The sequence below is a fragment of the Delphinus delphis genome, chromosome 3 (assembly GCF_949987515.2).
Source record: "Delphinus delphis chromosome 3, mDelDel1.2, whole genome shotgun sequence".
Classification (NCBI taxonomy): domain Eukaryota; kingdom Metazoa; phylum Chordata; class Mammalia; order Artiodactyla; family Delphinidae; genus Delphinus; species Delphinus delphis.
Genome location: NC_082685.1, coordinates 141,742,683 through 141,769,745, shown reverse-complemented (window position 1 = coordinate 141,769,745; position 27,063 = coordinate 141,742,683).

Here is a 27,063-nt window from a genome sequence, read left to right as displayed (position 1 = left end):
CTCTGTTTTCCCTCCACTGCTGTATCCCCACTGCCTGGCACAGTGCCTGTCATGAGGTTGGCACTCAACAAGTATCTGTTGGAGATAAGTAAACACTTATAATGCTTCCTATGTACTGGGCACTGTCCCAAGGACTTTTTATGTCCTTATAAAAGACATATTTAATCCATATAAAAACCCTTTGAGATAAGCACTGTTCTTATCCCCATGGAACAGCTGAGAAAACTGAAGCACAGAGAGATGAAGTGACTTGCCCAAGGTCTCAGTTTGTAGGTGGTGGAGCTGAGGTTTGAACTCAAAGCTGTGGGAGTAGAATTAATGATTGACATGGAACCTAAAAATATTAGGTTGGATAGTTAACAAAAAGAAAGAAAAAATTACTAAAAAATCTAGAGATTTGTGACAGTCTCAGAATGCATCTCTCAAGACTACCAGGAGATGATTACAGTAGACACTGGAGATACAAAGAAGAATAAAATGGGAGGAGACAGACAAGTTAACAGGGAAATTATAAAACCGTGTGGTGTGTGCCATGAGAGAGGCTGGCTCAGCATGTGCTGGGAGCTCTCGCGAAGCCAAGGGAAGGGGTGGGAGAGGCAGCTGAGCGGGGCCGTGTGGAGAGTTAAGACTGGAAGTTGATGAAGGGAGTTGTTTGCCTTGATGAGGACACTCAGGGAGCAGCAGAGAGTGATCCAGAGCAGAGATGGGCTGCTCAGAGCACAGGGTGCAGAATTAGAAAAGGGACTGGCTCAGGAGCCTGCATTCATCCAATATCCAGTCATCCTTATGAGCACTAACAAGGCCAATAGTTACTGAGCATCCTTCTCTTATATGCAAGGGACAGCGCTCTACTCATGTGTGCGTTATCTCACCTCATCCTTGCTCTAGTCCTATCAGGTTGTCTGTATTCCTGTTTTACAAAAAAATAGCAGAACAACTGACTTAGCCATTCATGGGAAGCAACTAGCTAGTTCAGAAAATAGTGTGGAACCTTCAAAATAGCAGAAAGAAAATGTCCAGAAAAAGTTATTATAAAGAAACATAAACGGTACGCCAAATCTGATGAAGTTATCCTTTCAGCAGGATTCACTATCTTTCCTCCTTAATGCACACATTTGTCAGTGCCATTCTACTGAATGTCAATTTCATGTGTGTTTCAGGTTTCCCTACTTCTGAGCACTTCTCCAAAGGTGAATATTTCTTTTATGAATGGGATGACTTTCCCTTCAATGCAATTTGTTTGTCATAGATGAAGCAGAAACTTTCTTTTGTCCAATGGACAAACCAAGACTGTATGAATCTACATGTGGAGTTTACATGTGGGTCTGAGGTGTCTGTGTGTGCATAAGTGTATGTTTTCTTCAGCACTTACAGGGATAGCGGGTGTTTGTGCTCAGAGGATACATATAAAGGTATTCCTAGTCACAGTTTCCCAATTCTCACCTATGACTCTAAGCTTTTATTTCTCTGTGACTTTAGGAAAGGTGGTAGACATAAAGTTAAACATTTTTAAAAGAAAGAGACCTACTTTATTGTTTATAAAATCCTTGAAATTCATTATATGTTCAACACTTGGCAAGAAATTACCATACCCCAAAATACAGTGATTTTGAAAAGCCTCCAGCAAAATAAAAATTGGCATAAACTTCATAAGTAATTATTAGAAACAAGTTTTAAGCAAACAGATAATTTAGCAAATTACTAAATTGATGAATGGGTTTACAGAAATTGCTTTCTGGAAAATTGACCTAGAATTCTTTCTTCATGCAGCAGTTAGAATTAGGTTGGATAGCTTATAAAGAATACACAGTGTGGCTTAAGATAGGGGCTTCTTTTTCTCTTCTGTGAAAGGTGAAGGAGGTTTTCTCAACAGGGCTGTGATGGATGACTGTAAGATCATCAGTGTTCCGGGCTCCTACTATCTTTCTTCTTGACTATCCTTAGGGGTTGCCTTACATCCTCGGGGTCACTGCATGGTCCAAGATGGCTACTAAAGCTCCAGCCATCACTTCTAGGTTTTAGACAGGAAGAAGGTAAAAGGGAGATGGGAGGAAAGGACAAAAGGGCATGTACCAGCTGCCTGTCCCTCTGTTAAGGAGTTTCCCTTAAAGTCCCACCTGACAAATGCCACTTACATCTCAGAAGCCATCCTAACTGCAAGGGAGGCTGAGAAATATATTCTTTCAATTGGACACATTGCTTTCTGGAATAAAATTAGGGTTAGTTTGGTAAGAAGGAAAGAGATAATGAGTAGACAGCCTCGGCCACATCACTGTACCAAAATCCTGAATTTGGGTACATCGGGGCCAAAATTTTAAGTGAAGAAGGAAACTCAACGCCCTCCTTTGGGCACTTACGGAAAGGATGAGTTCTCATGTCACGGGCCTAAAAAAGAGACATTGACAACCCAGAGGACTGCTATCAGTCTAAAGTCATAGAAGCCTTTCTACTTTGGGTGAATAATGAGAAGCTGGCGGAAGAGATTTCTTTGGCCTTCACGCTAATATTTGCCTGAGAGTCACCAGACATACCCCAATCCCAAGTCATAACGATAGAGCGTGACAGAAAAGAGAGCTGAAGAAAGCAGATGATTATCATTCCCCAAACTTCCAGGGATGACCGTGAAAATACGTATCTTTTTCTCATATACCGTTGCCGAGATTTAGCTCAGATATGGAATTATTTGTGATGCAGTGTAAATATTTGTATCAAGTTACAGCATAAACTGTTGGATCATTTGAGCTCTCAGCTGAGTTGGCAGGTTTGGGGTGAGGAGATGGGTCTTTTCGCATGAAGCCTAAACTTCAGCACGAGAAGCATGATGGGAGTGGAAAGTGCTCAGTGCAAAGGATGAACTTCCTGCCTGATGAGTAGCTCTTCCAAACCCTGATGCTACTGCCCCATCCTGGCTGAGGCAAATGATTTGTGCTACGTGTCCAGTAGTGGTATAGAATTTCCACTCTGATACTCGTACTCATGTTCGAAAACTGGTTTAGGATCTGCCATGGCTGCAAGCATCCTGGAAACAGGTAGGCTGAACTTGTGGTGGCGACGCTGCCAGGGACAGTCCCCTGCTGTCTGTGACTTGTTGTGACTTTACAGAGATAGGACCCACCCAGTAAATCAGAACGATTGACAGCTGCTACCTCCTTCCTAAAGTCTTTGGATTGTACTTGCTTTACCAGTTCTACCTCCTCCTTCCTCTTTCTCTTTCCTTTTTCCTTCCACATAGAGCCTTTTGTTATTCTGATCTTTGGTACCTAAATCACCATCAGGTCATTGTCCGCTAAACATACTCTAGACCAGGCCTGTGTTTCCTTTGATATATTGTGCTCTCTGAGTTGGAGAAGATTTTTATGGTTTGCCCAAAACTGTGCTGAAAGTACCTATAATTGAAAAAAAAAGATAAATTCTTGGAAAGGTAACTGGGGGAGAGAATATCATGACAGGAGTGCTATGGGGAAGACAAAAAACTCCGCTGTGCAAGGGGCCTCTGGGGCTGGAGTGGGGAGAGTCCTCAAGAGCACAGCAGGACTGAGAGCTGGGCATCACCTCAGTCAGAAACTCCACAGGGTGGGGTCTGAGCACTGCCTTTCCCGACAGCCTCTGCACGTCAGCCATGGACCTGCATCCTCCAAACTAGAAGCTGCTAGACACGTTACCTGCCTCCAGAAAGAAACTTCAGGCATCAACATTGCTGTTGAAGGGTTCATAATTGTGTCAGGACTTGAATTTGGGGCTAAGAGTTTGGGGGTGGTTGTGGCGGAGACGATGGAGGATCTGGAATGCTATTCTACCAGTTCCCACAAAGATGGAGAACAGAACAGTGTAACAGGAACACAGCGTGAGCCGCGCGTGTGATTTCGACTTTTCCAGTAGGCACGATTCAAAAAGTAAAAAGACACAGGTGAAATTAACATTAATAATAATGTATTTTTTTAACCCTATATATCCAGAATAGTATCATTTCAAAATGTAATCAATGTGAAATATTAATGAGATACTTTACAATCTTTTCTCTTTTTTTGCATAAAGTCTATAAAATCTGGTGTGTATTGTCTACTGACAGCACTTTGCACTTCAGAGCAGCTGCATTCAAGGGCTCAATGGTCACACTTGCTAGTGGCTGCCATATCGATCAGCACAGCTGTACGAAGGTCCATTGCTTCAGTATATCAAAGCTACTTTCAAATCTCTTCCCCGTATCCTCCATCTCTCGCTGGTCATTTTGAAATCTTTCCCTTCTTTCTACTTGCCCCCTTTTCCCTAACTTCTTTTCCAATATTCTCCACTCCTTCTCTCCCTCCTTTTCTTTCTTATATCAACGACCTGTATAAATCACTTCTCGGCTCATTAGAAATGAGAAGAGGGCCAGGACTTGGACCAGGAAAAAAGGGACAAAAAGAGCTTAATTTTGTGGTATAATAGAAGGAATATGTGACAAATGGTGTGCAAGTTTAGCCCAAATCACACCACCTTAAGCTCCAGGAAGAAATAATATTTCTCAGTGAATTTTGTACAGAAAGGAGTTCATTAAATGAGTTTCATTTATAATGAAAAGAAATACTCTCCTCTGTGATTTAATTACTCCATGCCCACATGTGTCAAATTTTCCAGTGATAACCATACTGGTTTTCTTTACCAACACTGAATTTCTTTTAGTTGCATAGAATCTATGTAGTTGCTCACTCTCTTCTCTTTATGAACTAGCATCCAAGCTCACGCAGAAGGTGTACGACGCGTTCTCAATTGCTACACTCCTCTTTGTCAATAGAAGACTCCCAACTCACAACCATGTTTCTTAGAAAAGAGGAATGAGGGAAGAGTTTCTCTCCCCTGCTCCATCTTCCTTCTTCTTCTCTGATGTTCTAAGACAGCTGAGCAGAGCCTGAGCGGTCACAGAATGAGGTGGTTGTCTCAAAACTGTGAGCTGTGGGTTTTGTTGGAGCTGAAAGCTATCCTTCAAAGTCTCGAATGTACAGGAAGCCCAGCCTTGGCTCCGAGGGACATTAGGGTTTCCCCCAGTTTCCTTATTTCCCTCTGGTCCTACACTGCTACCTATTAAGTCCATCGGAGATTATTTGGTTGATTCTGGCAGCCTTCCTAATTATTCCAACGCTTCCTTTTGTTCGAATGCATTATGAATGGAAAGATCATTTCCAAAGTTTGGATTTGGCGCCCTATTGACATACTGCCTCCAACTGTCAACCCATTGAGTTAAAATAGGCCAAATCCCTTATTCCACTTCTTCACTAGAAATCGATTGTTTCGTTGAATATTTTAACAGCTCATTCCTGCATTTAGATATAATTTTGGTGAGGTTGCCTTTTCCCGTCATGTGCTGGTTTGACATTAAACCTCTGCTTTCTTTAGCTTTAGCTTCGCTGGCTACCCTGAGCCAAATCTTTCGTTGTTTTCTGTCTAGCTTATTTACCACCCACTTCGTTTGACCTCATAAACATGTTTAAATAGATTTCTTGGATAAGGACCATTTTAGCTGGCAACTTCCCGTTTAGATATTACAGCAGGCACAGTGCAAATTAGAGGGCAGAGCAAAAAGCTCTAAGGATCATGAGACGCTGGACAAATACAGTCAGATCGCTCAGCCTCCATAGGACAAGGCTGCGTTCTGATCCCAGTTTACTCACTGACTCAGTAAGTGACTCTGGGTAGGGGGAGTAAAACACTCACTGATTTCATCCACTGGTGACTCAGTCATGTTGATCTCGATAATGGGGGCCAAAGAAGGAGCTTACTGTCACAAAGATACCTCATTTCCATCCTGGCTGTTTCACCGTTTTCTGGGCTTGCCTCTGAATTCACACTGAGCAAAACAAAGACGCCCTTTGTGCACTATATACTGGGCGATGACTGGGGTGACTGGCCTGATCAGCGATGAGAGGAATGTTTCTAAAGTTTAGCCGATGGGCAAATAGAAAGAGCTGGTCAACCTGATATTACAAGGTAGCCTTGAAAAGGTGGCTTTGTTCAATTTGGTGTTACCTTGATGGGATGTGCTTCCCTGCTCTGTGATCTCAGTAACTTCCCAGGTCCACAAATGATTCAAACTTTCAGTTAGAAGCCTGATGAGGTTCTGCTTAGCCCCTCACACAGCCTTTGTCACGTACTAGATGCTCAGTGAATGTTGAAAGAGTGAGCGAATGGATAAAGGACTGAAGAATTAGAAGTGATTACGTTGTCAATGGCCTCGTTCACATCTCTGACAGCACCTTTCCTTGGGGACTTGATTTCCCAAGGGTCAGAATTGTCAGATCTGAACTTCCTCAAGTCTTCTTTCCTTTTCTGATTTTTAGAGCAAGGGTTTTTTACAAATTGAATTATAATTGACATACAATATTATATTAGTTTTAGGTGTACAACATCATGACTCAATATTTTTATACAGTAAGCATTTTCAGTTACTTGCTGGCCATCTGATGGGTCTTTTACGTTCAGTTGTTTGCAGGAGATCATACTTTTGTGACCTAGGTGGGAAATATTTTGGCTAACTTTTCACTAGTCCTTATTAAATAAACTTAGCTTATCTCCCTCTCATTCCCCAAAATGTATTTCCGTCTTTTCGGAGGTGGAACAAGGGAATGAGAAAGTATAGCACATAAAACTGTATAACAATTTGATGAGCAACTAGGTTGATTTTTTCAAAACGCAGAAAACTTGCAAAGCAAGAAAGCAACTGGCAAAACAAATTACAAAAAAATTAGCCAGTTCATACTTTTTCCTTTAGAGAAAGAAGCAATTTCATATGGATAAATGACGTTATATTTACTAGTTAATAAACACATCACCTCATACTATATAGTTCTTTTACATTTACTGACCCCAAATACCTTTATGTCCTCATAAATATTGCCTGAGGCAAATGGGACAAGTACAATGTGCTACTTGAGCAGAGGTGGTAACTGAGCTTTCTTTCAAAGATCTTATTTTTTAAATTTTTTATTTATTATTTTTTTAATTGAAATACAGTTGATTTACAATGTTGTGTTAGCTTCAGGTGTACAGCAAAGTGATTTGGTTTTATGTAAATATATACACACACACATATATATATTCTTTTTCAGATTCTTTTCCATTATATTTTATTATAAGATATAGAATATAGTTCCCTGTGTGATACAGCAGGTCCTTGTTGATTATCTATTTTATATATAGTAGTGTGTATCTGTTAATCCCAAACTCCTAACTTATCCCTCCCCAGCCCCTTTCCCCTTTGCTAACCATACGTTTGTTTTCTATCTCTATGAGTCTGTTTCTGTTTTGTAAATAAGTTCATTTGTATCATTTTTTAGGTTGCACGTATAAGTGATAGCATATGATATTTGTCTTTCCCTGTCTGGCTTGCTTCATTTAGTATGATAAGCACTAGGTCCATCCATGTTGCTGCAAATGGCATTATTTCATTCTTTTTTATGGCTGAGTAATATTCCATTGTATATATACACCACATCTTTGTTATGCATTCATCTGTCAGTGGACATTCAGGTTGCTTCTATGTCTTGGCTACTGTAAATAGCGCTGCTATGAACACTGAGGTGCATATATTTTTTTTGAATTAGAGTTTTCATCTTTTCCAGATATATGTCCAGGAGTGGGATTGCTGGATCATATGGTAACTCTAGTTTTAGCTTTTAAAAGAACCTCCATACTCTTATCCATAGTGGCTGCACCAATTTTCATCCCCACCAACATTGAAGGAGGGTTCCCTTTTCTCCACACCCTCTCCAGCATTTATGATTTGTAGACTTTTTGATGATGGCCATTCTGACCAGTGTGAGGTGATACCTTATTGCAGTTTTGATTTGCATTTCTCTAATAATTAGCAATGATGAGCATGTTTTCATGTGCCTGTTGGCCATCTGTATGTCTTTCTTTGGAGAAATGTCTGTTTAGGTCTTCTTCCCATTAGGGATCTTGTAGTCTATTTGGGAAATTAAAGGTGTATATAAAAATGAATAATAAGGGGTAGATTCTGAGTACCTATTAAATGGTAGGAGTTCAGGCAATGGTGATACCACCTCACTGTATCAGGGAAGCCTTTCCAGAGGAGGATGTGTTTATGAATATAAAGGATTAGTGAAGCTAAAGCAAGTGGAGAAAACTAACTTTGGTGGATCAGGGGTGCAGAGAAAGGGGCAAAACCAATACCAATAAATCTAATGGTTTTCCAGATTCCTTGAAATGTTTTGGTCAGGTCAGTTTCCAAGTGCACTTTGTAACTTATGCTCTGTATGTACTGATTGTACTGAGTTTGAGTCCCGGTGTGACTCTCACAAAACCAGATTCTGATAGGTTCCTGAGATAGCACTGAAAGCTATAGAACAACCCTGAGCTAAAGGATCCAGCATCTCTGACCAGGAGCGTAGGAGACACTGCCCTGCATTACTCAGATCCTCTCTGGTTCATTTTTCCATTTTGGTGTGCCCTTATTTCCCCTGGCTTCTGTGTGATTTTGTTTCTGTGTTCACACCTGTGACTCTCTCCAAAGACTGCCTCTTTGCCTTTGAGCTTGAAAGCCAGAAGCACCTGAGGGCTTATATATCCCTATGCCACCCCTACCCAATGACTGACTGGCAAAGGAGAGTGAAAGCCCAGATCCATCGCCTCAATTTGGAATAAACTTAGTGGTGTAATTCACACTCCAGAGTTCTGCTGAAAGATCAGACTCAAATAACCTTTGTGAAATTTTCCCTAAACTCATAGCCCTACTTGGACTTCCCCCCTCCCTATCCACCATCCATCTTCCTCTACCCCCTTATGAAACAAATCTTCATTTCAGAATCTGCATCTAGAAAAATGTCCTTAAAACAAGGAAACACGTTTATCTTCTAGTTTGGGTTTAAGGTCTCTAAAAGAAAACCAAGAGGGAGGGGATGATGATACAGCTAAACCAGAAATTAATCTCTCATTATTTTCCGAACACAGGAAGTCTCTACTCTGCCTCCTTTCTTCTCCACTGTCCCTTCCCCTGTCTCTGTTTTAGAGTCCTTCAAGGCACAGTCAGATATCACCTTTGGAAATGGTAAACTCTGCTAACTAGTTCCTGAATAGAAATGAACGAGTCATCCCCTCCATCCCCACCATCCCCAATACAATCTGTGTTCACGACATGCAGTTTGGAAATGATGATGATGATAGTCACATAATCATAGTCACAGCCCTATTTCACTGCTCTGTACCCACGCATCCTCTTGCTCAGCCCATTGATGGTTACCAGGAGGCAGCTTGCCAGGAAGGAAGCCAGCTGTGGTGGCTGCACAACCCCAGGAGGCAATCCATCAAGAAGACATTTGTGACTTTCGGGCGTGGGGGTGAAAGGGAACAAAAGTAGTGTTTGTTTACTTGCGTCATGGGAGCAGCATCGGGAGAAGTCACTCCTGACCAACCAGTGCCAGTTGGTGGAGCCCAGGCTTTGAAGACCATCTAGTTGCCCATAAGGAGAGATACCCAAGGGATGAATCCACTACCATGACTTTCTCTTTTCTTCTGTTTGATTTTTTCAGAAGGAGTGCCAATCCTGTGACAGGCTGTACTCATGTGATGATTACTCTATTGTGAACTCACTGATGCTAATGATGTACAGACTTTCCAAAGTTCAACTGTTTTATAATCTCCCCCAATTAATACTAAAAGCATTTCTGGGAAGAGGAAGGGAACTACTGTGACATATGGGCCAAATCTGATGATTTGTCTGAAACAGATCAGCTGAATTTTTACCTCCTTTGTCCCTTAATTCCTTGAGAAATGAGAATCGATCAATGTCATGTCTAATTATTCCAAAGAGAGAAATAATTGATAGCACCTTACACTTAAGAAAGGCCTTCTTTGATGACTAGAATCACTAGAAACTCAGTTTGTATCTCATGAATTTTGAGTTATTGGAAGTTCAATCTTAATAATTCTAATCGTGAATTGACTGAATTTCAGAGTACTTTGTACAAAAATTCATATTGAAAGAAATGCTACCCTAAAAGGTGTTTCAAATGCCTTGATTAAAATTTAGATATATGGACTTCCCTGGTGGTACAGTGGTTAAGAAATTGCCTGCCAATGCAGTGGACACGGGTTGGAGCCCTGGTCCGGGAAGACCCCACATGCCGTGGAGCAACTAAGCCTGAGCACCACAACTACTGAGCCCACGTGCCACAACTGCTGAGCCTGCGCGCCAGGAGCCCATGCTCTGCAACAAGAGAAGCCACTGCAAAGAGAAGCCCGTACACCACAACGAAGAGTAGCCCCTGCTTCCCACAACTAGAGAAAGCCCACATGCAGCAACAAAGACACAACTCAACCAAAAATAAAAATTAATTAATTAATTAATTTTAAAAAGTAGATGCTGTTTCAAGGATGCAGCCTTGAGAGAGTAAGGTGGTGTTGAGACCATCTGAACTGAATACAGGACTGAACCCCTATATGAACTTTTAAGATTCTGGTGTCTGGGTGTGGCGATCTACTCATCTTGCCTCCGCCCAAGACAAGCCTCAGCACTACAATAAGTCCCCTACATATGAACCTTCAAGTTGAGAACTTTCAAAGATGGGAATGTGCATGCCAGCCCCTGTATGCCAGCTGCTGTACTGTACTACTGTACTTTTCAAGCTGCTGAACTTTACTTGAACCAAATGCTTAACTCATAAAAAAAGAAATCAGGAGAGGGCAGACAGCAGAAGCAAGAAGAACTACAGTCTTGCAGCCTGTAAAACGAAAACCACATTCATAGAAAGATAGACAAGATGAAAAGGCAGAGGGATATGTACCAGATGAAGGAACAAGATAAAACCCCAGAAAAACAACTACATGAAGTGGAGATAGGCAACCTTCCAGAAAAAGAATTCAGAATAATGATAGTGAAGATGATCCAGGACCTCAGAAAAAGAATGGAGGCAAAGATGGAGAAGATGCAAGAAATGTTTAACGAAGACCTAGAAGAATTAAAGCACAAACAAACAGAGGTGAACAATACAATAAATGAAATGAAAACTACACTAGAAGGAATCAATAGCAGAATAACTGAGGCAGAAGAACGGATAAGTGACCTGGAAGACAGAATGGTGGAATTCACTTCTGTGGAACAGAATAAAGAGAAAAGAATGAGAAGAAATGAAGACAGCCTAAGAGACCTCTGGGACAACATCAAACGCAACAACATTCGCATTATAGGGGTCCCATAAGGAGCAGAGAGAGAGAAAGGACCCAAGAAAATATTTGAAGAGATTATAGTCGAAAACTTCCCTAACATGGGAAAGGAAATAGCCACCCAAGTCCAGGAAGCGCAGAGAGTCCCATACAGGATAAACCCAAGGAGAAACACGCCAAGACACATAGTAATCAAATTGGCAAAAATTAAAAACAAATTATTGAAAGTAGCAAGGGAAAAATGACAAGTAACATACAAGGGAACTCCCATAAGGTTAACAGTTGATTTCTCAGCAGACTCTACAAGCCAGAAGGGAGTGGCATGATATACTTAAAGTGATGAAAGGGAAGAACCTACAACCAAGATAACTCTACCCGGCAAGGATCTCATTCAGATTCGAAGGAGAAATCAAAAGCTTTACAGACAAGCAAAAGCTAAGAGAATTCAGCACCACCAAACCAGCTCTACAACAAATGCTAAAGGAACTTCTCTAAGTGGGAAACACAAGAGAAGAAAAGGACCTACAAAAACAAACCCAAAACAATTAAGAAAATGGTCATAGGAACATACATATCAGTAATTACCTTAAGCGAGAATGGATTAATGCTCCAACCAAAAGACACAGGACTGCTGAATGGATACAAAAACAAGACCCATATATATGCTGTCTACAAGAGACCCACTTCAGACCTAGGGACACATACAGACTGAAAGTGAGGCGATGGAGTAATATATTCCATGCAAATGGAAATCAAAAGAAAGCTGGAGTAGCTATACTCATATCAGATAAAATAGACTTTAAAATAAAAAATGTTACAAGACACAAGGAAGGACACTACGAAATGATCAAGGGATCAATCCAAGAAGAAGATATAACAATTATATATATATATATATGCACCCAACATAGGAGCACCTCCATATATAAGGAAAATGCTAACAGCTATAAAAGAGGAAATTGACAGTAACACAATAATAGTGGGGGACTTTAACACCTCACTTACACCAATGGACAGATCATCCAAAATGAAACCAGAATCTTTAAATGACACAATAGACCAAGTAGATTTAATTGATATTTATAGGACATTCCACCCAAAAACAGCAGATTACACTTTCTTCTCAAGTGCACATGGAACATTCTCCAGGACAGATCATATCTTGGGTCACAAATCAAGCCTCAGTACATTTAAGAAAATTGAAATCATATCAAGCATCTTTTCTGACCACAACGTGATGAGATTAGAAATCAATTACAGGGAAAAAAACGTAAAAAACACAAATACATGGAGGCTAAACAATACGTTACTAAATAACCAAGTGCTCACTGAAGACATCAAAGAGGAAATCAAAAAATACCTAGAGACAAATGACAATGAAAACACGGTGATCCAAAACCTACGGAATGCAGCAAAATCAGTTCTAAGATGGAAGTTTATAGCTATACAAGCCTACCTCAAGAAACAAGAAAAATCTCAAATAAAAAACTTAACTTTACACTTAAAGGAACTAGAGAAAGAAGAACAAACAAAACCCAAAGTTAGCAGAGGAAAGAAATCAAAGATCAGAGCAGAAATAAGTGAAATAGAAACAAAGAAAACAATAGCAAAGATCAATAAAACTAAAATCTGGTTCTTTGAGAAGGTAAACAAAATTGATAAACCATTAGCCAGACTCATCAAGAAAAAGAGGGAGAGGACTCAAATCAGTAAAATTAGAAATGAAATAGGAGAAGTTATAACAGACACTGCAGAAATAGAAAGCATCCTATAAGACTACTAAAAGCAACTCTACGCCAATAAAATAGACAACCTGGAAGAAATGGACAAATTCTTAGAAAGGTATACCTTCCAAGACTGAACCAGGAAGAAATAGAAAATATGAACAGACCAATCACAAGTAATGAAATTGAAACTGTGATTAAAAATCTTCCAACAAACAAAAATCCAGGACCAGGTGGCTTCACAGGTGAATTCTATCAAACATTTAGAGAATAGCTAACACCCATCCTTCTCAAACTCTTCCAAAAATTTGCAGAGGAAGGAACACTCCCAAACTCATTCTATGAGGTCACCATCACCCTGATACCAAAACCAGACAAAGATACTACAAAAAAAGAAAATTACAGACCAATATCACTGATGAATATAGATACAAAAATCCTCAACAAAATACTAGCAAACAGAATCTAACCACACATTAAAAGGATCATACACCAACATCAAGTGGGATTTAGCCCAGGGATGCAAGGATTCTTCAATATACGCAAATCAATCAATGTGATACACCATATTAACAAATTGAAGAATAACAACCATATGATCATCTCAATAGATGCAGAAAAAGCTTTTGACAAAATTCAACACCCATTTATGATAAAAACTCTCCAGAAAGTGGGCATAGAGGGAGCCTACCTCAACATAATAAAGGCCAATTACGACAAACTCACAGCCAACATCATTCTCAATGGTGAAAAACTGAAACCATTTTCTCTAAGATCAGGAACAAGGCAAGGATGTTCAGTCTTGCTACTATTATTTAACAGAGTTTTGGAAATCCTAGCCTTGGAAATCAAAGAAGAAAAAGAAATAAAAGGAATGCAAATTGGAAAAGAAAATGTAAAGCTGTCACTATTTGCAGATGACATGATACTATACATAGAGAATCCTAAAGATGTTAACAGAAAACTACTAGAGCTAATTAATGAGTTTGGTAAAGTAGCAGGATACGAAATAAATGCACAGAAAGCTCTTGCGTTCCTATACACTAATGATGAAAAATCTGAAAGAGAAATTAAGGAAACACTCCCATTTAGCGTTGCAACAAAAAGAATAAAATACCTAGGAATAAACCTACCTAGGGAGACAAAAGACTTGTATGCAGAAAACTGTAAGACACTGATGAAAGAAATTAAAGATGACACAAACAGATGGAGAGATATACCAAGTTCTTGGATTGGAAGAATCAACATTGTGAAAATGACTCTACTACCCAAAGCAATCTACAGATTCAGTGCAATCCCTATCAAATTACCAATGGCATTTTTTATGGAACTAGAACAAAAAATCTTAAAATTTGTATGGAGACACAAAAGACCCCGAATACCCAAAACAGTCTTCAGGGAGAAAAACAGAGCTGGAGGAATCAGACTGCCTGACTTCAGACTATACTCTACAAAGCTACAGTAATCAAGACAGTATTGTACTGGCACAAAAACAGAAACATAGATCAATGGAACAGGATAGAAAGCCAGAGATAAACCCATGCACCTATGGTCAACTAATCTATGACCAAGGAGGCGAGGATATACAATGGAGAAAAGACAGTCTCTTCAATAAGTGGTGCTGGGAAAACTGGACAGCTACATGTAAAAGAATGAAATTAGAACACTCCCTAACACCATACACAAAAATAAACTCAAAATGGATTTAAGAGCTAAATGTAAGACCGGATACTATAAAACTCTTAGAGGAAAACATAGGCAGAACACTGTATGACATAAATCACAGCAAGATCCTTTTTGACCCATCTCCTAGAGAAATGGAAATAAAAACAAAAATAAACAAATGGGACCTAATGAAACTTCAAAGCTTTTGCACAGCAAAGGAAACCATAAAAAAGATGAAAAGACAACCCTCAGAATGGGAGAAAATATTTGCAAACGAATCAACGGACAAAGGATTAATCTCCAAAATATATAAACAGCTCATGTAGCTCAATATTAAAGAAACAAACAACCCAATCCAAAAATGGGCAGAAGACCTAAATAGACATTTCTCCAAAGAAGACATACAGATGGCCAAGAAGCACATGAAAAGCTGCTCAACATCACTAATTACTAGAGAAATGCAAATCAAAACTACAATGAGGTATCACCTCACACCAGTTAGAATGGGCATCATCAGAAAATCTCCAAACAACAAATGCTGGAGAGAGTGTGGAGAAAAGGGAACCCTCTTGCACTGTTGTGGGAATGTAAATTGATACAGCCACTATGGAGAACAGTATGGAGGTTCCTTAAATAATGAAAAATAGAATTACCATATGATCCAGCAATCCCACTACTGGGCATATACCCAGAGAAAACCATAATTCAAAAAGACACACGCAGCACTGTTCACTGCAATGAACCCAATGTTCATTGCAGCACTATTTACAATAGCCAGGTCATGGAAGCAGCCTAAATGCCCATCGACAGACAAATGGATAAAGAAGATGTAGTACATATACACAATGGAATATTACTCAGCCATAAAAATGAACGAAATTGAGTCATTTGTTGAGACGTGGATGGATCTAGAGACTGTCATACAGAGTGAAGTAAGTCAGAAAGAGAAAAACAAATATCGTATATTAACGCATGTATGTGGAACCTAGAATATTGGTACAGATGAACCAGTTTGCAGGGCAGAAGTTGAGACACAGATGTAGAGAACAAATGTATGGACACCAAGGGGGGAAAACCGCGGTGGGGTGGGGATGGTGGTGTGCTGAACTGGGCGATTGGGATTGACATGTATACACTGACGTGTATAAAATTGATGACTAATAAGCACCTGCTGTATAAAAACATAAAATAAAATTCAAAAATTAAAACAAAAAAAATACAGTAACACCTAAAAAAACCCCGAAATCAGACCTCAGATGTCTGTCCTAAAGTTGATCACATTCCTGGTATCAGGACAAGTGATCATCCCTGGGGGAGAACTTTACTCATTTAATTGTTTTGCTGTTCTCTTCATCTACCATCTCCCTTGTCCCTTCAACTTCTACTCCTACGTATTTAATATATGCCCTTCCATTCATTGTTCATACATTTATAGATTTAAAAATATAAATTTATTTATTTGGCAAAAAAAATTTAAAAATTAGATATACTGTAATTAGCACTGCCTTCACCTACCATTCCAAGAGAAAGCATGTTTTTTTAAAAAAAGAAAAGTTCATTTTGGCACAATTTGGTCTTAGTGATTCTCTGTGGTTCCTCAAGGATGGGGCTTTGTAATCACAGCTGAAGGGAGCTTATCAATTCTTGATTAATTGAATGAGTGAACAGAATATAATATCATCAATCTATCCATTCATTTATCATCTTTAGTACCTCTCTCTTTAATTATGCTTCCTAAAATATTATTTACACTGTGAATTGGTTTTATAAAAATTTTTTTTTTTTTTTTTTTTTTTTTTTTTTGCGGTACGCGGGCCTCTCACTGTTGTGGCCTCTCCAGTTGCGGAGCACAGGCTCCGGACGCGCAGGCTCAGCGGCCATGGCTCACGGGCCCAGCCGCTCCGCGGCATGTGGGATCTTCCCGGACCGGGGCACGAACCCGCGTCCCCTGCATCGGCAGGCGGACTCCCAACCGCTGTGCTGCCAGGGAAGCCCTCTAAAATTCTTTTAAAGCAAAGGTGAAATTCAGTTCAGTCACTGTCTTATTGAAAATACCAAATTAATAAAGCCTAAATGTATGATACTTGACAACTTTATAATAGTCGACATCTATAGAATAGATTATCTAGACTTTCATAGGATCTATATGACATCTACAGGATGTCCAGCAGAAGAGAGGCTGCTTTTGCTGTGTATCTTTTCTTACCTGTAAAGAAACTTTCTCAGAAACCCCCACGAAAATTCTTATGTATTACTGGCCAAGATTGGATCCATGCTCCTTTCTAAACCAATAACTGGCAAGGGAGATGAAATTATAATAGTAAAGATTAATCAAAATTTGCTCCCTGAGTCATGTAAAGAAAGGGTGCAGGCCTGAACCAAAGCAAAGGAAGGGAGGCATGGACGATGGCCGAGAAACCGGAAAACATCTGCTCCAACTGCCTTCCTAGGAACCTAGCTTCTTTTGCCACTGCAGTGGGGAAAGATGTGTTCAAGGTGTGTGAGGTGAGTTTTTGTAAGGGTGGCTTGTAAGTAAAGGCATGGGGCTATTCAGTTATGATTAATGGAACATGCTCACCTTCCCAAAATGTCTCACTAATGAGTCTTCTGAAAAGTCTTACCTTATTCCTTTGGGTTAAATTATTTTATCCAGAATAAAAGTACCTAATAAAATGCACGTGAAATTTTGGAGTGATATAGCACAGTAAATAGGATATTTGTTTAATATTTATTTAGCAACTTTTTTAAAGCATCTAATAGCAAGGCACTATGCTAGGTGCCGTGGGAGATACAAGAATACATCATAATAAATAGTCCCTACTGACAATCATTTGGTTTGAGTGAGCTATGTACACAAAAACAAGGTAGAACGTGATGCCATAGAGATGTGGCTGGCTACTGGAGTTTAGAGGTAGGAACTATAACTTCTGAAAGATGTAGAGAATGGAAAGAGAATGGTGGAGAAGGTGGTATTTGAATGTGTCTTGAAGGACTCTGAGATGGCAACAGGGGAAAGGACAAGTGAGACATAAGGGTTTCGTGGGGAGATGAGAAGCACGGAAAAGAGATCTCCTTTCCCTGAAAGAAGTTGGCAACTCATGGTTGGCCTTTGGGGCAAGGCTAAGAGGTTTGGTATTTATGACAAATACAGAGAGGATCCATTAAAGGCATTGAAAACAGATGACTTTTTAAAAAAATAGAATTTATTTTTTTAGAGCAGTTTTAGGTTCACAGCAAAAGTACAGTGAGTTCCCACATATCCTTGCTCTCATGCATGCACAGCATCCCCGCCATGAGCATCTCACTCCAGAGTGGTACAATTGTTACAAACTACATTGACACATCATTATCACACATCATTATCATCATTATCCCAGTCCATAGTTTACATTAGAGTTCACTCTTGCATAGTGTACATTTTATGGGTTTTGACAAACTTATAATAACATGCATCGACCATTATAGTTTCATATGGAATAGTTTCGCCGCTCTAAAAATCCTCCGCTCTCTGCTTGTTCATCCCTCCCCTTTAAACCCTAGAAACCACTGATCTTTTTACTGTCTCCGTGGTTTTGCTTTTCCCAGAATGTCATACAGTTGGAATCATACAATATGTAACCTTTTTAGATTGGCTTCTATTACTTAGTAATCCATGTCTTTTCAGGACGTGCCTCTGGAGCTTTTATTAGTGAAATTGTTATAATTTTGATTGGTGAGTAAATTGATGGGGAGGGGATGATAAGAGACTATGGCAGTAGTAAAGGCAGTGATTTATTCATTAATTATTTGAAAGGACCTAGCTGGAAACAAGAAGTATTTATCAAATACTTACTGTGTGCTAGGCTTTATGCTAAACGCTGTGGACAACAAAAAAACAGAAGCAGGCACAAGCCTTACTTTTTTTTAATTGAAGTAGAGTTGATTTACAATGTTGTGTTAGTTTCAGGTGTACAGCAAAATGATTCGGCTGTATATACATAATACCTTTTTTTTTCAGATTCTTTTCCCTTATAGATTATTACAAAATATTGAGTAGAGTTCCCTGTGCTAAACAGTAGGTCCTTGTTGGTTATCTATTTTATGTATAATAGTGTGTATATGTTCATCCTAAACTCCTAATTTATCCCTCCCTCCCACCCCCGCAATGAGTCTTACTTTTAAAGAGCTTCAAACTTTGGAGGCAAAGCACATACACAAATAACTAAAGTTTGCACATTCACCCATCGTTCGCTTGGAGGAATAGACGTTCTTGTGCCTTTTAGATAAAATGCTTTGATCACAGTCTAGAGCATGTCTTGGCACCCCTTCTGTGCTTTGCGTACAGAGTGCCCTGAACCCACAGGCATGTCCCCAAAACAATGAATAAGTCACTTTTGCTAGAGCTGAGGGAGTATGTCTTCCTTCAGACAGGATGGGTTGGGGTCCCAAATGTTAGTTGTACTCAGGAACAGTTGGCAGACTAATGACCTATTCAGGGATCCCTTGTTTCTCCTGCTGTATTGTCCTCTCCAGGTTTGGGGAGTTGGAGTACTCAGGAGCTGGCCAGTACTAAAGCTTATAGCTAAGCTTCCCTTTGCCATTTCATTGCTACCACTTAACAATATCCAGGCTTTGTAAATGGTCACAAAAAATAGTATTTTATCAGCTTTGAGAAAAGTCCGTCATGGGGAGAAGTCTTTGTCACATGTACAATTTCACTGTCAGTTTCTTAGACATGGTTGCATTTGGAAATGCTTTAGTTCCAGCCCATTTATGTTATCTTGGAGAAACAGTTCCATTCTTCCAGTCTCATTGATTATGTCCTTATTCCTCTTTGATGTCAGAGCTTGGCTGGATTATTCCAGTTTCTTGTCATCAATGTTTCAACAAAGCCCTTTAAGTAGGCCTTTTAGAACAAGATGACTACAGACCTCATAGAAAGCAAGGAAATTGTTCTAAGATGCAGATAAAATGGTCCAAGACCAGTAAGACAGTGGGAATAGGATCGTCTTCCCTACTGCTTCTCTGTATTCCTAAGCACCCCTCTAACTTCTGGGTCATAGACGAATTAAAATGAAAAACTTACTTTTCACATCTCCTTATTCCAGCCCAAATTCTTACACCCAATTATTTCTTATAATTTCCTCCCAGAATTACAAATATTTAAGCTGACATAGACAAAGAAAAAAATTAGAAAAGAGGATAAATTCCCAAATCAGTTCTTTGAAAATATCTACAAAATAGAAGAAGGAAAACAAACAAACAAACAAACAAACAAAAACCCTTGTAAGCCTGATTAAGGTTAAAAAGAGCAAAAAGGTTAGGAATGAAGATGGAAATGTAATATAGATTCTAATGAAATTAAAGTAATTATGAGATCATTTCCCAATGGCAGCAAAGTTGAAAACCTAAAATAAATGTATAGACTGGTTCTGCTTACAGTATAAACAAGTAATCCCCTACCAGACCAACCATAAACTACAGACCAAATAAAATCAACCACTCGAAGGCACTGGAAAGGTAGATTCAGGGGACAGATTTTGGATAGTCACTTAGAAGAAGGGAACATTATGGGGTGAGTTCCCTCCTCTTTCTTCTGAAGGCTGGTCTCAGTCTATAACATACAGGGTGGCAAAAACTCTGAAAGAAACTCTCAATCTTATTGGCTTGTAGAACTAGAGGATTCAGGGCAAACGCAGCCACAGGAAAGTAAAGAGATTCCTGGGAAGAGCCAGAAAGGGAGAGCTCCAAGGTCTGAGTGTGAACTGCTCAGATCTCTGGCTGACCCCTCAGCTATTACAAGAGCAGACTGAGAGGCCCATCTAAGGCTAAAAGAATGGAACTGAGATTTGCGGTGCTACCCAAGAGATAGAGTGTCAAGTTAGAATGCAACCATCTTGATTGCTGCTAAAACAAATAAATTAAATGCAGAGTGTCTACAACTTAACATTGCGATAATCAAGAGACAAACAAAGTTACCTGACGAAGAAAGAAACAGGAAAATGTGACCCATGTTTTGAGAAAGAAATCCTAAGGTAGCTTACGTCTTGGAGTTAGCAGATGAATATTTAAATCGGCTATTTTAAATATGTTCAGTGATATGAAGAAAAATAGGTTCAAAATTAATGAAAAGATGGGACATTTCAGCAGGAAATAGAAACCACAAAAAAGGATTTAAAATTAAAATTTTTTTTTCCATCCTAGTTTAGTGTCTGTCCCTCTTTCCAAGAGATCTGTCCTTTCCTGTTAGAAATATCATCAGAATGATAAACAGCTGAATTTCCTTAGAAGTATGACTTGTTCTGTAATTACCTAGAGCTTATTTCTCCATTCTGTGCCTTTTAGCTCCTTGTTCTTCACCTCACCTCTGGCTCTTGCTAAAGGAGAATTTAGAGTCACCAACATCTTTTTAAATCAATAACAACAACAGTAAACTTGTAGGTCAGCTTTGAGGACACCACGCTGTATAGTTTGGTCTCCTGGTGCTTACATTCTAATGGAGTAAAATAATTTAATGCAGGGGTTCTCAACTTTGGCGACTTGGAAACACTTGGCAAGTATTTTTTTTAATGCCTGGGTTCCTCCCAGAGATTCTAATTTGGGGGATCTGGGGTGCGGCCCAGACAACAGCATTTATTAAAAGCTCCCCAGACAGTTCCAATGGGCAGCCAGTGTTGGTAGCCACCAATTTAACGTGTTACCCATCAAAAGAATTAAGAAAAGGATGTTTGGGGCAAAGGAATTATCAAAGGAATATATCCTGAATGTGAAATTTCAGACATTGTGGCTTTTGCATAAAGGAGATAGTTTGGAGTTTAGAGATGAAAGTCCTTCTGTCACCCCTCAGTTTACACAGTGTAGCAAGTGAAAGTTTTGTTGATGGCTAAGGTCAACTTGACCCCAAAGCTTTCTGATCAAAATTCCGCTTATATCCTGACCACAGATTATACGATCACATTAGTTACCATTTACTAAGTGCTACTGGCACGTTATCTTATTGGATTCTCACAAGGATATTGTGAGGTAGGCATTCTGATTTCCACTTCACTGACGAAGAAACAGAGAGGGCAAGCCACATGCTGGAGCCCACATAGCTCGGAAGGGAGACAGCCAGTTCTTACATCCCAGGGGCCAAACGAGTGGTGCTGAGTAGAGGGGTCTGAGGAAAGCAACCGGGGTATAACTCCCAGACCCACTCAGCCCGGAGGCTCTGCAGACCCCGGTCCATGCTGCAGCCTAGGTAGGGGCGCTGCTTTTGTATCCTGAGTTGTACCACCCTAAATTAAAAATAAGCCCTTTCGGGCTTCCCTGGTGGCGCAGTGGTTGAGAGTCCGTCTGCCGATGCGGGGGACACGGGTTCGTGCCCTGGTCCGGGAAGATCCCACATGCCGCGGAGCGGCTGGGCCTGTGAGCCATGGCCGCTGAGCCTGTGCGTCCGGAGCCTGTGCTCCGCGACGGGAGAGGCCACAACAGTGAGAGGCCCGCGTACCGCAAAAAAAAAAAAGCCCTCTCTTCCTTCTCCTGGAACATTAGCAGCTTTTCCATCCTTCACTCTCTTCTCAGAAATGGGAGTTGAAGAAAGACACTGTATTGCACACTTCCTTTCCCCTGTCACCTGCTCTGTCGAGGCCACCAGAGATATTCGCGGCTGAACAAAATCAGTAAGCGACTGACGTGTGTCTTTGTGGTTACCATCCCCTTTTTCTGTGCTCTTTCTTTCCCTTTGTGGAATCTAGAACCTTTAGGCTTTTTTTTTTTTTTTTTTTTTTGGTTTTTTTGCGGTACACGGGCCTCTCGCTGTTGTGGCCTCTCCCGTTGCGGAGCACAGGCTCCGGACGCGCAGGCTCAGCGGCCATGGCTCACGGGCCCAGCCACTCCGCGGCATGTGGGATCTTCCCGGACCAGGGCACGAACCCGTGTCCCCTGCATCGGCCGGCGGACTCTCAACCCTGCGCCACCAGGGAAGCCCAACCTTTAGGCTTTTTAAGCAAAACTTTCTCTCAGGAAAGGGTAGGGTCAATCCATTACACTACAGTGTGAATGACTGATAGAGTCCCACGTGCTGCCTTTCCCAGGGACAGTCACATTTTAACAGGGGACAAAGAGTTCAGTTTGGAAGTCCGATCCATGTGGACTTGACTCTCAGGCTGCCGACTGGTTATGTAATGTTTGGCAAGTAACCTAACCTGTCTTAGTTTCAATTTCCTCATCTCTAAAAAGGGAAGAACACCTCAGAGGGCTGTGGTGAGGATTAAGAAGATTTGAGAATGCACCTAGCATGGTGCCTGGCATGTAGTAGGTGCCTATTAAAGGTCTGGTCCCTTTTCCTTCCACGTCAGTGGCAGAAGTGATGCGTCTGTTGGGCAGGAATGAAAGTGCTTGGGGCTCTGTTGTTTTGGAGATCCCTCAATAGCAGATGGCCTCGGACATCCTCTGTGCCACAGGCTACACAAGTCGTTGTTGAGGAACACACTGAACTTTCCCCACTGTGAGTCACACACACACACACACACTCACACTCCATTGTTGTGTGACACAGATGATTTCATGTAGGCAGGCTGGGACTGTATTTCACATCCAGGCTTCTCATCAGCCCTTCCTTTCAATCCTGAAGCTTGCCTGGAAACCTAGTTGTGAACATTCATATCTCACCTCTGATGCACTAAGTGTTTGGATACATTTTGGACAAAACAGCTACCTCTCGGTCCTTCTTTCTACAGAGGTTGAAATGCAGCCCCTCTGAATGAAAAACTAGCGGCTGTGTTCACAAAGAACGTGGCTGAAATGCAAATACACTTCGGAGTTTGTGCCTTGATGGCATGGTGCTAAAAGGTGACTGTTATTAAAGAACAATGCAAAGCCGCTAATTACCAAGCTTTCACAGAAGCTTTGTGCACAAGCTTGACTTTCATTATCTGTCTCTGTCATCCCTGTAAAACAGCCCATTAGACTTTCTACTAAGGCAGAGAAACCAGCTGACAACGGAAAGGGAGTTGTTTAATTGCTATTACCTTTGCAAGTTTGAAGTGCATTTTTTCCCGCATAATTGTTTCCAGGAAAAGAAACCTGGATTTGAGGACTAGGTTGGATGAGAGAAGGACTGAGATGGAGCTGGCTCCTGCATCAAAATTCCTCCGATACCACAGATCCTGCCCAGTTACAGTAGGCTTCTGACTTCACCTCGACTGGGTGTACCCTTCCAGGCTTGAAGCCACAGTGATCTGGGTTCAAAGCCCAGTGAGGCCACTTATAGGATGGTAGACCTTGGCAAGTCATGTAATCGCTCCACACATCAGTTGCCTCACCAGTAAAATCAGCAGAATGATAGTGATCCAAGGGTCTTTGTGAAGGTAAACAGAATTTATATAAGGTACCATCACATTGCGCAGAGGAGAGTCAACAGATGCTACTGCCCTTTTCTCTCTGTATGCACCCAAATGTCGTTAGTCCAGAGCAATTACATTTGCTGAAACCAAATGAAGTGGCCATTAAGGGCAGCTTTGGAAGAAGAGAGAAGTCACAGAGGGAAAATACCCTCAGGGGTGTGTGTGTGTGTGTGTGTATGTGTGTGTGTGTGTGTGTGTGTAAGACCCAGTTTTTGAAACTCAAGGTATAAACTATAAAAACTCCAGTACATTTGAAAAGCGACCGTATGGCAAAGTGTGTAAGCAGGAGGCCCAACTCCAGCACTAAAAAGGGATACCATTTACCTGGCCTGGCGGTGTTTACTCCCTTCAAACGTCGTGTTCATAGCAGAGGATTTGATGAGTTAATTCAAACCAAGTCAAGTCATTAAATACCTTGCGGAATAAATAACAATGGGTCACGCGTTTCTGAGACGTGTTTTCTGGGCTCTTTTTTTTTAAACCAAAGTAGTCTTTCCTGGCTCCTGAACACAAGCCGTCCTCATCTATTTCCTAAGATAATCCATGATAAATTATGACAGGCTCCGAAGGGTCTGGCGGGCAGCGCGGCCCGATCTGCTGCCCAGGTCTCACTTTTCTGTCCTTGTCATCTCCGACAAGCTCCATGCGTGACCGGTCAGGAGATGGCTAATTCTAGTCCACACATTTTTCAGATGAGCTTCATTTTATTTTTAATTTCCCCACAAATGCACGCCAGGCACAGATTTCAACAGTTACAGACATAGCTCTCTAATCTGTGCCGCCCTTCCGTAGCTCAGACTACCAAATGAATTAAGGTCCAGTTACATATAAAAGTGATTATGATCAGCGAAATGTCTGCCCAGAGCGGCCCTCCCCCGAAAAGGGCGATTCGTGAGTCTGACACTCCCCTTTGGCCATCCTGGGGCCATGAACTGTACGATAAAAATGACCCTACCAACCACCTTCTGAAACCTACGCTCCCTTCAGATTTTATAGCTCGGGGGCCTCTGGCCACCAAGGAGCAGAGAAATAAATTGTTTTCTTGTGTTGGGTGAAATTTATTTGTTTTCTGTCTTCATCTGACAAGATTTCAGGAGAGCTGACCTGATCCTTTTGAAAACTTCCTATTTCACGTCTACTGGCACCTGGCTTTCTCTTAGAGGCAGACGACTTCTTGCAAATCCTAACAATTGAGGGACAGGACTCGACATCATTGTAGGATTCCTGTTAGGCTCATCCAGGCATTTCTCAGGGCAGTTCAGGGCTGTTTTCCCCTTAAATGGTCAGCGGCCAGGAGCACATGAGGTAAACACTCCACCGAGAGTATAAAATTAACTCAGGACCAGGCAGCAAAGGAATAAAGGCCACCTCTCTTTGCTCACAAAGGGTTTATAGCCTACTTCAGGGAAGAGGAAATATTCCAAAGGATGCATTTACTTATGGTACTTCATCGTCGCATCTTGCTAGGTTAGGGAGTTGTTTACGAGGCTGAGAGAACAAGGACTAGTGTAGCAGAAAGAGTTTTTATTAGGGACCAAGGAGCTGGATTTTGCCACCAGAGAAGTATGTGATCTTGTATACTTCAGTGCCTCTCTCTGGGAGTTGGTTCCCACAAATGTAAACTCTGTTATATCCGGGGCTTCTGTGACAAGTGGTGACAGAGCTAGGGAAATCTGGAAAGCCCTCCTCATTGGAGTTTTTAGAACAATGATCACAGAGGCATAACCAGGCTGATCCTGTGGGGAGATCTCAGTAGCCCCCGAATCATGCCTCTTTTGTGGATTTTTCCAACTTGCTGTGCAGACCCCGAAGTGGGTGAGGCAAAGTCTACTCAAACCATGTGATACAGTTCTTGTCCAGGTGGAACCAAGTTTATACACGGTCCAACAAGCTCTACCAGATCTGAACCCCAAGCGGAGCAAGAGAGAGGAAAGGCTGCCCTCACCGGCAGAAGCCGCATTATACCCGCTCCCCTACACCTGCCAGGCCAGGACCCAAGTGCCCTCAGGGACAAGCCAACCTTGGTAGCCACCCAACTTGAGAATCTTTTGAGCTCTTCCTGTCGCCATGCCCCACCCCATCCCATTCCACCCTGGCCTCTTTTTTCTCCTCCCTGGCAGCCACTCTGTTTTCAGATGTTTACCCTGAGTTAGAACCTCAGTGGCCGGCATGAGGCCTGGGGGAGGGAGGAGGGAGGGTGCCCAGAAAGAGAAATGCCTCTGGGAGGCATCTAGGGGGCATCAGATGGTTGCCTACTCTTTCTCTTGGTGTCTGGCAGACAGTGCGTGCATGTGCGTGTGTGTTTTCACTGGCTGACAGTGGTCTGTCTCTCTGGCTTGTAACGGCCTTAATCCTAGATTAGCCCAAGTCGGATACCTTTTTTGGGGAACGCTCATCTCTGAATGCCCCATCTCAGTGGTCTCTATTTGATCAGGACATCCGGATTTTGTAACATCATTTTACAACCATTCCCCCAACCCTGATTCCATCCTTCGGAGCTCTGAGGACATGTAACTAGAAGCCACTCCAGTTACTCTCCCCCTCTGCGGTGGACCCGTGTCACCTGCCGCCCTGGCATCATCACGCAGGCATGCACTGTCACACTCCCAACCGGAATGTCAGCTTGCTGTTTGAGATTCACACCGACACTGGGTCCCCAGAGGGCCCCTCCAGGAGCCAGGGCGGCCTGCGCTTGGGAACACATAAAAGCACAGGAGTCCCCTGGCTTTCTGGCAGCACTTCAAGCGCTTGCCCAATGAAGAGATCTTGACAGCATACTTGTAAACTCCACAGGCCCCAGGGGCTCAAACACCACGATATTTTATGCTCGCGGGGTGGACAGCCAAAATAGTTGGGTTGTTATGCAGACGTGGGTCTCTTAGTCAGGGCCAGCATTTCTGACACCTGTTAATTGGCATTTGAGAGAACTGAGTCGAGGGGGTTGGGGGCCTTTGGAGCAGCTGCTGGCCTGTACCTGAACAGCAGGGAGTCCTGTAAAGGTTTGGCCCACCAATGGGGGTGGGGAGCTTCCCGAGGGGGGGAATAAGCAAGTGAGTCCCAGCATTGCCAGAAAGGATCATCAGAGAAGGAAGAAAATAGGAAGGAGGGTGAGAAGAAAAGAGACCAAGAGGGAAAGAAAAAAATAGAGAGGGCGG